At 41.1% G+C, this 16633-nt stretch overlaps 1 pseudogene; it reads right to left on the reverse strand.

Annotated features, from left to right (window-relative positions):
• Nucleotides 1-16264: 16264 nt before the first annotated feature.
• On the reverse strand, nt 16265-16382 carry LOC126475784 (5S ribosomal RNA; annotated as a pseudogene).
• Between the last annotated feature and the right edge of the window lie 251 nt (nt 16383-16633).

Raw genomic sequence — 16633 nt, forward strand, 5'->3', positions numbered from 1 at the left:
GTAAACATTCGCCTGGTCCTCAATAATGTTCACTTAGTCCACAGCTGTCGTGGTGCCTTCGACTACTATCACAGGTCCCATGGGCGCAGACCTCAACATACCCACCGCATAATTGTGCTCTTACCAGCCTGCATTTTCGGTACAGTGCATGTTTCAAGTAGCCATTCGCCTGGATGACAGCGTGTAACAATAAGCGAAATTAATATGAACAGATTACTCTCCTCCATTGATCCACAGTGAAAGCTCAGTGATGCTGTGCCCACTGCAAATGTAATTGACGATACCGTTGCATTAACACGATAACAAGTAGAGGTCGTGTGCTGTAGAACTTAAATTTCAACAATGGCCTTTGAACAGTGAGCTCCGAAACACATGTGCCTACATGAGAATTGTAATTATTTATTTTATTTACACATCAAGTTCAGTAGGACCAAACTGAGGAGCAAATCTCCAAGGTCATGGATCGTGTCACTACATGAAACTACAACGTAAAAGTAATAACACATGGAAATAAAGTCTTTATGAACACAAAAGAGTCAAGCCACAAGTCTCAGTAAACGCTGTGAACAGTATAAGAATCAGCTTAATTTTTCAAGGAACTCCTCAACAAAATAGGAGTGACCCATGAGGAAACTCTTCAGTTTAAATTTGAAAGCACGTGGATTACTGCTAAGATTTTCGAATTTGATTGGTAGCTTATTGAAAATGGATGCAGCAGTGTATTGCTCACCTTTCTGGACAAGAGTTAAGGATGTCCGATCCAAATGCAGGTTTGATTTCTGCCAAGTAGTCACTGAGTAAAAGTTGCTTATTCTTGGGAATAAGCTAATATTGTTAACAAGAAATGATAGTAAGGAATATATATATATTGAGAGGCCAATGTCAAAATACCCAGACTCATGAACAGGGATCGACAAGAGGTTCGTGAACTTACACCACTTATTGCCTGAACGGCACTTTTCTGAGCCAAAAATATACTTTTATAATGGGAAGAATTAACCCACATTATAACACCATATGGCATAAGCGAATGAAAATAAGAGAAGTAGACTAATTTTCGTGTCGAACGGTCGCTCACTTCAAATACCGTTCGAATAAAAAAAACGGCAGCATTAAGTCTTTGAGCAAGATCCTGAATGTGGGCTTTCCACGACAGTTTACTGTGTATCTGAACACCTAGAAATCTGAACTTTTCCGTTTCACTAATCATAGGCCCATTCTGTGAAATTAAGACTTGAGGTTTTGTTGAATTGTGTGTTAGAAACTGTAAAAACGAGTCTTACTGTGATTTAGCGTTAGGTTATTTTCTACAAGCCTTGAACATAGGTCATGAACTGCACTATTTGAAACCAAGCTAATTTTGCACGCAACATCCTTTATTATCAAGTTAGTGTCATCAGCAAACACTAAAATATTTTAGAGTTATCCGTAATACTAGAGGGCATATAATTTATATAAATAAGGAACAGAAGTGGACCCAACACTGATCCCTGAGCCCCCCCCCCCCCTCCCCACTTGACTGTACCCCACTTTTGCTGTCTGTTGCTAAAGTAAGAGGTGACACAACTGTGAGCTATTCCCTGTACTCCCTGTATTCCTAGCTTTCGAAGCCTTTTGTTTACCACATCCAGTACCTCACAGAGAAAAGAGAATGTAGCATTTTCAGTTGTTAAACGACTTCTAAAGCCAAACTGTATATTTGATAGCAAAAATTGTTATGTAAAACGATCAATTATCCTTACATATACAGCCTTTTCAATAACTTTAGCAAACACTGATGGCACAGAAATAGGTCCAAAATTATCTACATTATCCCCCTCTCCCTTTTTATAAAGTGGTTTGACTACTGAGTACTTTAATTGTACAGGAAACCGACCATTCCTAAAGGAAAAATTACAAATATGGCTAAGTACAGGGCTAAAATATGCTGCACAGTACGTAAATATTCTGCTAGTCACTCCATCATAATCATGAGAATCCTTAGTCTTTAGTGATCTAATTATTGACTCAACCACAGAGGAGTGTTTCAGACATTACTCTCCGAAAGGCATTTGCCAAGAAAGTGATATGATTCCCTGTACAAACCAAATTTTTATTTAATTCACCAGCACTGCTCAGAAAATTATTGTTAAGTACTGTAAATATTCTGAATTATCAATAACAGAAATATTTTTACTGAGAATTGACTTTATATCGTCGATCTTATGCTACTGACCAGACACGTCCTTCATAACTGACCAGATAGTTTTAATTTTATGATGTGAATTCACTATTCAATTGGGTGCATACCACATAGTCTTTGCCTTCCTAATAACATTTTCAAGCACCTTACAATACTGTCTATAATGTGCTACTGTAGCTTCATTGTGACTACTTCTAACATTTTGATATAATTCCCTCTTTGTTCTAGATGATAACCTTAGCCCACTAGTCAGCAAACTGGCTAGTACCCCGTTTAGAACGTTCTAATGGAAAGCAACTCTCAAAGAGCGTGAGAAATGTGTTAAGGAAAGCATTGTATTTATCATCTGTGTTACTGGCACTATAAACATCCTGCCACTCTTGTTCCTTGACAAGGTTTAAAAAATTCTCTATTGCTGTTGTACTAACTTTCCTACATAGTTTGCAATTATATGTGACATTTGTTTTAGTACAAAAGCCTTTTCTGTTAAAATTTGTGCATCATGGTCTGAAAGGCCATTCACCCTTTTAATAACAGAATGGCCATCTTGCAATGAAGAATGAATAAAGTATTGTGCATGGCTGTGCTACTGTACCCCTGCACCCTGGTTGGAATAAAACACAGCCTGCATCAGATCATTTGGATTTAGGAGATCTACCAACATCCTTTTTCTACCACCATCACATATAAAATTTATATTGAAGTCACCGTATATAACTAATTTCTGTCGTCAGGGCTGCCACAATTCACTACCTACCCTACTTTACACAGAAGCTAATCCCCCGGTCCCCAAGCTTCGTGATGAGGCGTAGACGACCAATATACCACGCAGTCTATTCTTTATTTCATTATCCTTCAGTCACTTTCCGCAGCTGCTAACGACAATATCACGCGAACAGCCGACCAACATCGCCGTTTTAGAGGTTCTCATTCCCAGGCCCAAGGTAATAACAAACTCACAGTAGCCGAAATCGCTTATATCAATGGATTTCCGCATTTGTAGTCCGTATCTTCGCTATAACGACTACACATTCGTCTCCGTTCCTCTTATATTCTTTCCTTACCGAGTCACGTAATCGTAACACTAGGAGAAGGCATTCAGTCTCGCGGCGGGCAGTGGTCATAATTACTTTTGAATGCATTATGGGAACAGCAGTGATCAATAAAATTGTAAATAATTACTATTAAAAACAGTCTTGATCACAATTTATTTTATAAGGTGACCGGTTTCGACCACTGCTGTGGTCATCTTCAGACCATTGAGTGGAAACCCCTTTCTGTTGGAGAATCACAATTAGTTGTGATTCTCCAACAGAAAGGGGTTTCCACTCAATGGTCTGAAGATGACCACAGCAGTGGTCGAAACCGGTCACCTTATAAAATAAATTGTGATCAAGACTGTTTTTAATAGTAATTATTTAGTGGTCATAATGTTTTGGCCCATCAGAGGGGTAGGGGTGAGAAAGGAGGTGTACACATCGATACGCTAATACTCAGACTGTTGATGCAGTACTTGAGAATGAAAGCCTATTCATCTCAGGATGAAATCACAACCTAGGTCCTCAGCTATTCTCGTCCTCCGAAGTATTCGCCCTCTACAGTTCCCTTAAGTACCACGGAAGCTATTCCCCGATATCGCAAAAAATGTCTTGCCATCCTGAGACATAATCTCCTTTCTTCTCGTCAGCCTTTTCCGTACATCCTTTACCTCGTAGTTTCTGCGGAGAACCTCTCCATTCCTTACCTTATCGAGTGTATCAGACATTGTTGGAGTAGGAGAAAGTGATCATAAGGAGATAATCAATTATAAAATTTTTAAAAACTTTCTATAAATCTTTCCAAAACATTCAAGCTTCTTTCTGTATATTGCCTCTTGCATTTAATTAAAAAATTATTTGCAAAGTGATGACCGCTCACGGTAGCTTAACTACCATCTTCATATCACGTGGAGTATTATAAATGCACTAGCAATGTATAAAAAACTTTTTATGACGCTGCGCAGGCATTTTTGTATCAAATAAAGCAATAGTCTTTCACGCTGCAACTGCATTTATAATACTACATATTTTATGAAGATGATAGCTGAGCTACATAAACTGGTAATCAATCTGTGAATAATTTTTAGTTAAATGCAATGGAAACAATATACAGAAAAAAGTATTGAAACTTTCGAAAAGTTTCATAGAAAAATTTTACTTTTCTTTCATAAGTCGTTACCTTACGTTATCAGTCTACCTAATGTAGTACCACATCGCGAAGCTTCGATTGTCTTAGGTTCTGGTTTTCCCACAGTCCATGTTTCGAAACCATGAAATGCTACGTTCGAAATGTATATACCTAGAAGTTTCTTATTCAAATTAAGACATATGCTTGATACTAGTAGACTTCCCTTAACCAGGAATATCCATTTGGCCAGTGCTGGTCTGCTGTTTATGCCCTCCTTCCTTGCATATGAGTTATTTTCATAGCAAAATTCCTTTACTTTGTGTGTTTTCTGATCCGCAGTTCAGATGTTAGGTTTCTTCTCGTTACTTTCGTCTTCCTTCGAATTGCTTTCAGTCTGTTCTATGTAACCATTTGACTGCCTTATTTGATTTTACGTCATCCGGTGCTCTTCAACTCTTCTGATGCTGGGTCCTCTGTCTCATACCTCCCGACTATTGTTTGCTCTTCAATCAACTCATGAGACAAGTCCTTGAGATTAGTCCTTCCTCACAGAGACCTTTCCTTCAATTTATTCTTTCCACCTATCCACTCTCTCCTCTGTATTTAACAGAGGTGTTGCCGTTGCACTCTTAATGCTTTTAGCTTCACCAGAGGTTGGTTTGTTTTTCTGCATGCATTTCTGCATTCCCCTTAGAATATCTGTTGTTCTTTCATCCGTCAATTAGCAGAAAAATTTCTTCTGTTACGCATGTTTTCTTTGCAGTTACGATCTTGTACTTACCTTTTCTGCCCAACTCCTGTGATTGACGTTTTTCGAGATACCTATTCCTTTTATGCTCAACTACCACTGTGCTATTCATCATCGCAATTGCTATAAGAGAACCTCAGGCGTATCTCTTCATTCCTTGGTACATCCGTATCCTTCTTCTTTTGCGCATTGATTCTTCCTAGCTAATCTCTTAAACTGCAGTCTTCATCAGTACTAGATTGTGATCTAAGTCCATACCTGCTACTGGCTACGCCTTATGGTCCAATATCTGATTTCGGAACCTCTCCTGACCACGATGTAACCCAACAAGGATCTTCTTTTACCTCCTGCCCTTTACGAAATATACCTCCTCCTATTGTGATTCTTGAACAGAATATTCACTATTACCAGCTGAAATTTATTGCGGAACTCAATTAGTCCATCTCCTTATCATTCCTACTATCAAAGACATATTCTCCCGTATCCCGCTCTTCAATTCCTTCCCCTACAAAACCCCTTGGTTTTTCGATTTTCTTCCTTCACGTACTGAATTACCGGTTTATTAATCCCATACACTCTATGTCTTCATCTTCTGTCTGGGGCCTGGCTTGTACACCTGAACAATTCTTGTCGGTATTGGTTTACTGTTAACTCTGAGCAGACCAACCCAATCAATGACTGCTCACACTAACACAGCCCTTGCCCTACCTTCCTACTCATAACGAATGCTACTCCCTTTCCATTATTTTGCGGTGTTGTTGGTATTACCCTACACTCGATATTATCCTATACTCGTCTGACCAGAAGTTCTTGTCTACTTTCAATTTCATTCCACTGATTCCCACTATTATCTAGAATGAGCCTTAACATTTCCCTTTTCTGTTATACCGGAGCCAAGGTTGCCCCTGAGGGCCGGCAACCCATATAACACCACAGAGGACGAGGTGGTCTATTCTCAAAGGCGTACCCAAAAGCACCATGGTAAAGACCGGCTATTTACACACAAGAAAATTGAAACAGACATTCCGAGCACTACTTCCAGCAGGGAGATCTCGAACCACGGCCTGCAGGAAGTATCACTACGCTGAATCCTGATTGGCTGGAAGCAGCTATTTAGGGGCTAGAACCAGGCCCGAAATTCAGTTCAGGCCTGATGCCGACCTCGTGTACTGCAACCGTCGAAGATTACGTCTTCGTCTCGGTACTGGAATGTTAGTAGTGTGTGAGTGTGTTACCACGAACCTTTGTGGAAAATAAGAAGTGAACTTTTGTTTGCCTCAATTACCAGACTTTTTTCATTATTGTTACCTTTCGTTTGTATGTTCAGTCATCAACGTTGTGAACTTACATCAACAAAAGTTGCGTAGTGAAAAATTGCGAATTTTCAGTCACAACATTTTCCAGTTTTCTAGCTTCCCCACTATGATCAGGTTTCTGACATTCCACGCCCTGGTCCATGAAATTTACGCTTTCGCTGGTTATTCAATCATTTTTTCACGCTCACATCCCGCTTGGCAGGGACTAGTATGGAATATTTTGATAGTGGAGAAATCATATTGACATGTCCCGTGTTTACACATTATGTGCCTGTAATTTAGTGGTTACCATTGCCTTCTGAAACATCTGACCGTTGATCATTGGTGATTCTTCCACCCTTTTGGGGAGTTTCCCACCCCAAGGACAAGGCAGTGCCCTGAACCTGTGTCCGCTCCTCCCCACTCTTTGACAAAGCTGTCGGGCAGAACGAGGGTGGCTCCTTACATCGAAAGTCTTCGGACGACATTGCTGATGATTTTTGTTCAAAATGTAAGCAGTCCCGTGGATGGAATCCGGAACCAGGGAGGTTTGGATTTATAATAATAGACGTCAGGCCTTTACGACTAACAGTATTCGCAACACACTTTGCAGGCCGTATTCACATATATTACTGAATGTAAAAAATTATATGGTTGTACTACGCACAGTTCAGGATATATGATGTAAACACTGAGCTGCGCAAACGTGAAACGGCTGCTCGAAATTCGCTAGAGATACAGGCGATATGCACACATCAAAAAAGGTTTGCATCAGCCAAGTTCCCACAACTCCTATTGATACACGCTGACTGAGGATATTGTATCACAGGCACAGTCCCTTTGACTGTTCAGAGATGTCACTAAATCCACCCAAAGATGTACGCAGCCATGTTTGAGCAGCTCCTTTTAGACGGAGGGGGTCCGACAGCCGATCAGTTCCAGTCATTTCACCTGTAGGGAGGTAGCCGGCTAGTGTTGTCTGTAGTTCAACCATACCTAGACGGTCAATACCGCGGTTCAGTATCGTCCGCATTGTTACTTTGTGCCAGGAAGGGCTCTCAATAAGGGAAGTGTCCAGGCGTCTTGGAGGAGATACAGAGAGACAGGAAGTGTCGAAGACATGCCTCGCTCAGGCTGCCCAAGGGCTACTACTGCAGTGGATGTCCGCTACCTAAGGATTATGGCTCGGAGGAACTCTGACAGCAACGCCACCATGTTGAATAGTGCTTTTCGTGCAGCCACAGGACGTCGCAGTTACGACTCAAAACGTGCGCAGTAGGCTGCAGAATGCGCAACTTCACTCCCGACGTCCATGGCAAACACAACAACATGCAGCATGGTACACTTTGGCCCAACAACGTGCCGAATGCATTGCTCAGGATTGACATCAGTTCTCTTCACCGGCGAGTGTTGCATATGCCATCAACCAGACAATCGTTGGAGACATCTTTGGAGGCAACCCGGTCAGCCTTAACGCCTTAGACGCACTGTATAGCTAGTGTAGCAAGATGGACGTTCCATGCCTGTTTTGGGATGGCATTATATGGGGCCGACGTACGGCGCTGCTAGTCATGGAAGGCGCCGTAACAGCCGTAGAATGAGTGAATGCCATCCTCCAATAGATGGGGCAACCAAATCGGCAGCATACTGGCGAGGCATTCGTCTTTCTGGACGACAATTCCCGCTCCCATCGTGCACATATTGTTCAAACTGTTCAAATGGCTCTGAGCACTATGGGGCTTAGCATATGAGGTCATCAGTCCCCTAGAACTTAGAAATACTTAATCCTAACTAACCTCAGGACATTACACACATCCATGTCCGAGGCAGGATTCGAGCCTGCGACCGTAGCGCACATCTTGTGAATGACTTCTTTCAGGATAACGACATCGCTCGACTACCGTGCCCAGCATGTTCTCCAGACATGAACTCTATCTAACATGCCTGGTATTGATTTAGAAGAGCTGTTTATGGACGATGTGACTCACCAACCACTCCGAGGGATCTACGGCGAATCGCCGTTGTGGAGTGCGATAATCTGGACCAACAGTGCTTTGATGAACTTGTGGACAGTATGCTACAACTAATACAGGCATGTTTTCTACTAGATATTAGAGGTAATATGTGTACAGCAATCTCTTCCATCAGCTCTGAAGGTCTCGCTATTTGGTGGTACAACAGGGAATGTGTGGTTTTCATGACCAATGAAAAGGGTGGAAACGATGTTTATGTTGATCTCTCCAATTTTCTGCACAGGTTCCGGAACTCCCGGAACCGCAGTGATGCAAACCTTTTTTTTTTTAATGTGTGTTTACACAGGTGAATATATATTAAACATATTTCCAACTTGGTAAGTACATATGTGAACAAAGCTGTATGTAAAAACTACTCATAGGTCGATTTAACGTAAATCCGGTACACACATCACTTACTATCGGGAAGAAACAATGTGAAGTTAAGAACCAGTAACATCCTACCGGGACGCAGGTGATTACGTGGGGAGATAGAGGAGGAAGAAATAGACAGGGAGAGGTATTACGACATAGAATTTGGGGGGGGGGGGAGGGGGAGAGTTGGTAAGATCATAGGAACGACAATGGATGAACAGAGAAGTCAAAGTGTGAGAGTTGGATCAAGAGGAGTGGGGAGGAGGAATTCCGTAGAGGAGAAATGAGAAGATGAGAAGAGGGACTGAGGGAGGAGCAGCTGTACGTAGAGAGTGGGGAGGAACAGTTGGAGTAGTATAAGGGGATTAGCAAATGGACAGAGGCAGGAGGAGACTGTGACTGGAGTATTGTGGTTGTGGTGGAGGTCGGAGAGACGGGGAGACAGAGAGGGAAAGAGAGGAGGGCGAAGAAGTTTAGCAGAGAGAAGGGGAGAGATTTGGACTCAGAGAAATGGAATAAATCCTTAACCAGATAATGCTAGGTACTCAGCAAGTGCTTGTATATTAGGGGAACAATAACCACTTTGAGGAAAGCCGCTGCCTCTCCTGCTTCACCATTCAACAGCTGTTTCCATGTAATAGTGTAACGAAAGCTTTTATGTACAAACAACAAACGGATATCTATATATAGGTAAGGTTTGATCTAGCACATATATTAAAGTTATCCGTAGTTAGTGTTTCTGAGTGAAGTGTTTCTGAGTGAAGTTTTCTGATAAATTGTGAGAAGAGTGACTAATAATGAAATCATTCCCTTTATTTTCAAGGATTTGTGTATTTTGTACTTCTTACCCGATGTCCACCAGAATCCTGACACAGACCTTTGTACATTAACATAATACACCATTCTGGATCCAATAGAAGTATTCCAACTTCTAGTAACGAGGTTGGGATCTACTTTGTCCATCTTAAATTCACCTTTGTTACCAACCTTAATTAGCATTACTAGCCGTATTTACCCTGAAGAATCCACCGCAGAATGGTCCGACATCTGCTTTACACAAAATCCAATTTTGCACGCATCTGCAGAGTAAATACACCGCCTGACAAAACAAACCTGAAGCACGTAGAGGTCATGGTCGGATGTCAACGTTAATGTGTACTCCTGCACATCATCGGCGCTTACGTAAACAATTCCGTTTGCAAATGACAAGTAGAACGGCCCGCATATTGCGTTAGTTTTGTCTAGTCTGCTGCTGGAACTGGCAACGTCAAACAGTGAGTGTTGTCTGTGCGAGAAAGCATCATCAGCACATGCCATAAATGAAAAGTGTCCTCAGTCTTCAGTCTTTTGACTGGTTTCATGCAGCGCGCTACGAATTCCTCTCTTGTGGCAGCCGTTTCATGTCAGAGTAACATTAGCACGTACATCCGAAGTTATTTGCTGGATGTGTTCCAGTCTCTTTCTTCCTCTGAAGTTTTCTCCCTCCATTGCCCCTCAAATACCACGGCAACTATTTTGTGAAGTCGTAACAGACTTTCTGTCTTCGGATCCTTTCTTCTTGTCAGTGTGATCCCTATATTCCTTTCCTAGCAGATTATGCCAAGAATCTCCTCATTCCTTACCTTATCCGCCCATCTAATATTCAAATTTAGTTTGTATGACCACTTCCCATATGCTTCGACTTTCTTCTGTTCTCGTTTCCCCACAGCCATTGTCTCACTGTCATACAGTTCCGTGCTCCAGACGGATATTCATAGATATTTCCAGGATTATTGAGCAGTTGGCGTGGAAAACTGCAACCCTTTCGTAAACGCTTTTTAATTCGAAGATTTCTTTCTTGTTGTTTGGGTCTTACTGTTCCCTCTTAGTTCTTGCACATAAGATACTTTACCCGCTTTCACCTACAGCGTACTGACATTATTCGCGAATATCAAGCATCTTGCACGATTTCATACTGACGAACGCTTTTTCCTAGATGACAGCTCCTATGAGCCTGCCTTGATTTTTCTTCAGCTCTGCTTTCATTATCACGCACCACTTTAGAACGAACTTTATGGTGCCTGTAACATTCCTTAAGCCAAACTGGTCGTTATCTGACAGATCCATAATTTTCTTTACCGTCTTTGTACATACTGTTCGTATAAGATGTTAAGGTGATTGTGCGATAGATCTCGCAGATATCTTCCCCTGCTATCGTCGGAACTGTGTGGATGATATTTTCCGAACGTCTGATGGTACGTCGCTAGACTCACAGATTACACACTCAAATCTGAATACTCCTTTGGTTGCCAGTTCACCTGATAGTTTTAGAAATTTCGAGGCACTGTTGCCAATACATTCCTCTTTACTTGATCTCTAGTCTTCCAAAACACTTTGATATTCTGGATCTTTTTTTCATACTGTGTCATCCTTATCGACTCAAATTTGTTCTTCTATCATTTCATCGATCAAGTATTCCCCCTCGTAGAGCTCTTCAATGTACTCTTTTCACCCAACCGCTCTCCCACTGCCTTTAGCAGTGAAATTTCCATTGCACTCTTAATGTTACTGCACTTGCTTTTAGATTCATGAATGTTGTTTTCAATTTTCTACTAGCTGAGTTAGTCCTTCCCACGACCATTTCTTCTTATGTGGAGAAAATAACAATCCTAAGGGCACAATATATTTTATTCGGTTATTCATGACACGCGCTTCGCCTAGCACAAGGTATCTTCGGATGACCGACATTAGTTCAACTGTATTAGGCAGGCTTGACCCTTACTTGAAACGGAAAGATTACACATTTAAAAATTTCTTTGATACTTGCCTGTGTAATGCTGGTAAAGTGGGGTTTTGGTTCCCCGATAACGGTAGACTAGCCTCGTCCGGTATTGTAAAATAAATCGAAGTATGTTTGTGCTCACCTTATATACTAAGAGTGCAACACTTGCTAACCTATGGATTAATAAAATAAAAATGTAGAAAAAATAATATCGGTAGCCTTTATGAATGCTATGGTCCGTATGGATTCAAAAAAAGGTTCCCCGTAGCATACACCAGTGATACAAGGCAGGCTCAAGCCTGCACATAGACCGTCATATGGTAAATTCAAGTTCTTCATTCTCCGATCTGATATATTACAGAGTACTGCTTTATATCGTGCCTCCAGCAAATCTCCGTTTCTCACGGAAGATAACGGAGGTACACTGTCAGTAACGTTGCGTAGTTTTACCGTAGTTATTATGAAACTTTTTAAAATAATGTTACATTTAAAATATAGGGAACAGCACAGGAAACTTCTGCTACTTATAGTAGCTTACAAACAACAGCCGGCAAATTATGCAGCTTACTAGTTAAAATAAAATAGTGTACGTTTTCTTACCCATATGGACCATAGACTTTGTAAAGCCAACCGCTATAAATTTTTCTATATTTGAGTTTATTTAATTCATCCATAGGTTATTGGGTGTTGCGCTCGTAATATATGACGTGAGCACATACTTGCTTCGATTAATTTTTGCAGTCTATTTTTGTTGAAGCCCTAACAGTTGCACCCAGAACCCACTTACCCACACTATAAAGGTAAGTTTCAAAAAATATTTTAATTTGTTGTTTTTCCTGTTGCAAGTTAGCATTAAACCTTCCTAGTATTGTTTTAGTTAATGTAGGTCAGCTTGTAGATGGCATGTATTAGGCGAAACGCGCGTCATGAATAAGTAAAGCAACGAAATCTGTTCTGCAGTGAAATCAGCTATTTTCAGCACATTCTGCGTACGGACACCATGAAGTGAAAATCCCTATATTTTCCTGAGTTGCCCAGCTGTTCCTGCTTATTTCATTCCTAAGGAGTATTTATTGGTGTACTCCTGTATCTCCCTGAGCCTTTTTGTACTTTCTTCTTTCATCTATCAGTTGAAACATTTCCCCTCTTAACCCTTCTGCATACAGATACCATGAAGTGAAAATCCTGATTTCTTTTTCGATTTCTTTACGTCTCTCCTCCAAGCAGTTTGTTCTTTTGTCTATCAACTGAAGCATTTCTTTTCTAACCCAACATTTCTCAGCAGTAAGTTTCTTGTGCCTATGTTAGTCTCTCCAACATCTCTCACTGCTCTTCTCGATCGAATCAGTGCATGTATACAGGCCAGATTTGGTGCAACATCATATTGATAAGTGGGAGTACTTTACCATGCTATTTATAAATGTGTTTTTGAAAATAATGAAGTAACGTATCCTCTTAGCCGGAAAGTTCCGTTTCGTTGTCTCCTCCCTCTTTGAGAGCTTTTCTTTTTCTTTTTTTTTGTCAGTCGACGCACTCTTGTCACGTTAGAAGCAATACGTCAGAAGGCTATGTAAGAGGGCAGAACTAAATGTAAGTATAGGAAGATTTCTATGAATTCTGTCTGCACGCGGAGCTTCACTTATCGCAGAGGAATTCGACGACTGTTTAGAGCTCCACGATTTTTTTTTTTTTTTTGTTAGATTAAGACTCATGTTATTGGAAGTGTGCTAACTGTAAGCCTGCGGCATTATTCTTGTCACTAAGTCTGGTATGGATGTATGTGTGTCATTCATCAACACTAGTGTCATCAACAAACATTTTGAATGTCCATCTCACTTGTAATTCGAATGGATTTAAAAAGAAGCGAAGCAAACTGTAACAGTTTCGTAAGCCTTAAGATAGAAAATGCGGCAAAGTAGACAGATAACTGAAACTATAACTCTGACGAATACTTCCTAAGTATTGGCACTAAACTGCTACAGCCATTTTATATACGGTTCAGTTTTACGATCACTAAGCTACAAGTGCCACAGAACTGCGATTTACTTCCCTGTCTGCTGGCCAGTGGCATGTGAGGTATGACCTAGACAAGACTTTGTGTGAAAAATCTTGGGCGACCGCCATGTATCACCAACAGTTTCATCTGACGAGAACGGCCGGCCACTGCCATAAAACGTATGTAGTAACATCGTAATTTCTAGTTTATGCTCCATATACCGGTTGATAGCCATGGAAATGCCATCACGAATACTCTATACCTTCTCATGCGTAGTCCTACAACTGCTTTATGTCCTGCTGTTATGTATGCACTATAAATTCACAACGCTAAATTTTGTGTAGAGCCATTCTGCTCATTTAGCTTCCCTCATTCAACTCATTAACAAGCAACAGTGTGAACTTGTCTAGAATCGTCACGCCACTTAGACATGGACGCGTAGAAGTTAAGAGACTGTTCCTTGCTTTGAGTACCTTTAGCAGTTGTGCCGAGAACTTTCCTACAAATATAAAAAGGGTCAAGAAATGAAAAGAACTTCACGTATATATTGTTACTTCAACATTTTGTTGTCGGCGTATTAGAATACGACACGAATTTCCTTTGTGAAGGAGTTGTTTGAAGGAGATGCAAACATTTATTTAGAAAAAAAGGGGTGGATTACAACTGTCCATTTGTCAGTGATAAATAGTCGTCAGCAACTGATTTTGTAAATAATGATCGCTCTTTCCCTTTCAGCATCAAATAAATGCGCGAGTTACAACAATTAATTGAACGAACATTACTACGCTCCGGGCCATTTGCCCGTCAATGTGCCTCATAGCGTGCTCAGCAATATGTTACGCGTGCTTAACTTACAATGATACTAAATATGACTGAAAAATTAGTATCCATTGGTATAGGAATAAGATCCTGACACTACAGATTTCGTATGAGTCATCAAATGATGTTCTAACAGCACATCATGGTCATGGCATAGCGCACCTGTGTAAAATCCTGTGATCAACTGAAGCGCCATATTTGCATCACTAAATACCACAATTCCTCCATCTGGATGAACAAGATTTTAATATACGATAATGGAACAAAACAAAAACTATCAGAATACAAATACTCGCATGAGATCACTACGAATTCCAGAACTACATACATTTCTCAAAAGCAGGGATAACTTAGATGGCCCACATTGGAAGAAGGCCAGTAATTTTGAGCGGCACACAATAAACGTAACACTAACACCCATCACAAGAGAGAGAGAGAGAGAGAGAGAGGGGGGGGGGGAGAGAGAAGGTAAGGAACCACCTTGGATGGACCAAGAAAAGGATTATACCATCGGGCGGCATTTTCAAATTTTAAAACATTAAATTTATCACAAATTTTTTATGGAAACAATTTTTTACCAATTGTGTAATAGGTGTTCAGTTCTTGGGTCACGTTCATTCCTGTTTTATGAGCATGCGGCCCGCAGGCCACTGGTTGGACATCGGTGCCCTAAAGCGTTGAACAATCTTTCACAGTTGGTTTTGGTAACTTATGAAAAGTAGTAGTAGGATGTTATAATTAATGACCAGAAGTTACCGTAGACCTATAAACCGAATAACTGCGCCGTCTTTTGACGTACTTCATCCGCTTTCATGCTCGGTGTCGTAGTTTTAATTCCTGGGTACGCTGTGACGTTGCTGATAAGATGAGGTGATTTCACCTGCAAAATTAGAGAACATAATAATGCGATCCTATCTTGTAAACTCTGTTATTACTTTTACATGAAAAATTAAATCGTAATTCAATGACTTGGAGTGATAATACGAAGTTGTGTGTTTTCTTTTGAGTGCTACATTGTAACAATTCTTGTATAAAAATGCTCCTGAAGAGAACAATTTGTTAAATGGACACTTTTAACGCTATACGTCTGTGCAAGTGTTTCAAAGAGTTGGTTTAAGCGTGTCGTTAAGGGTAACAGAAGTGATCCTCAAGTAGTCTACTGACTTTATCACATAGTTGGACAGTAAGAGGAACTGATGACCCTTAGGCAGCTTTAGCCACCATCCAAGAGGCATGCTATACATTTAAATAAGATGTTTATGTTAAGGGATTAGAGTTACATGGTCAGCTAGATTACTTCATGCGGTAACGGCCAGAGAGAAAACGAACCACTTTGCTTCCAGGCTTTGAAACTCGTACATTGGCCTGAATTTACATTCTAGAGGGTCCGCGTGTTTATACGAGCGCGTGTGTGTCAATACAGGGTGGTTGTATTTAAACTTTAGTTACTTCAGCCATTGCAGACGGAAAACTTTGGTATCTTATCCATCCCAAGCAACTGTAGTTGTACGTAACGAAATAATAAGGAACCAGTTGCATAAAAGAAGTTTAATTTCTGTACCGATTCAGAAGGGTGTACCTATAGAACTCTTTGCGAGTGTCAGTTATAAGATGCATACAGCCAAATGCCAGGTCCTAAAAAACAACAGGAGCAATAAATAACACAATTGTATTACTTATTGCTGTTGTACTTTCTTAAAGCAAAGCAGCACTCCTCCTTCGGGCCACAAGTGGTCCATCGGGACCATCCAACCGCCGTGTCATCCTCAGCTGAGGATGCAAATAAGAGGGGCATATGGTCAGCACACCGCTCTCCCGGTCGTTCTGATGGTTTTCTTTGACCGAAGCGGCCAGTTTTCGGTCGAGTAGCTGCTCAATTGGCATCACGAGGCTGAGTGCACCCCGAAAAATGGCGACAGCACATGTCGGCCCAGATGGTCACCCTTCAAAGTGCCGGCCCTGCCCGACACCGCTTAACTTCGGTGATCTGACGGGAACCGGTGTATCCATTGCGGCGAGGCCGTTGCCTGTACTTTTATAGGACGGTGGTATTTTGCTGTATGCTGTATGACGTTCAGACTGTGCGCTGAAGGATATCAGTTTTTAGTGGTGTTTGTGTCATGGCCTGCCGTCACATGCCGGTACTGGTAGGGCGACAGAAGCATCAGTGTGCTTTATAGTCACAGACCATCAGCTAGGGTTGGTACAAGATAAGAAGGGTTTCGGTCGTACAGCTTTTCGCGAGTATGACGCATTAGAGGAATACCGAAAGGCCCTCT

This window comes from Schistocerca serialis, chromosome 4 (genome assembly GCF_023864345.2).
Source record: "Schistocerca serialis cubense isolate TAMUIC-IGC-003099 chromosome 4, iqSchSeri2.2, whole genome shotgun sequence".
NCBI classification, from domain to species: Eukaryota; Metazoa; Arthropoda; class Insecta; order Orthoptera; family Acrididae; genus Schistocerca; species Schistocerca serialis.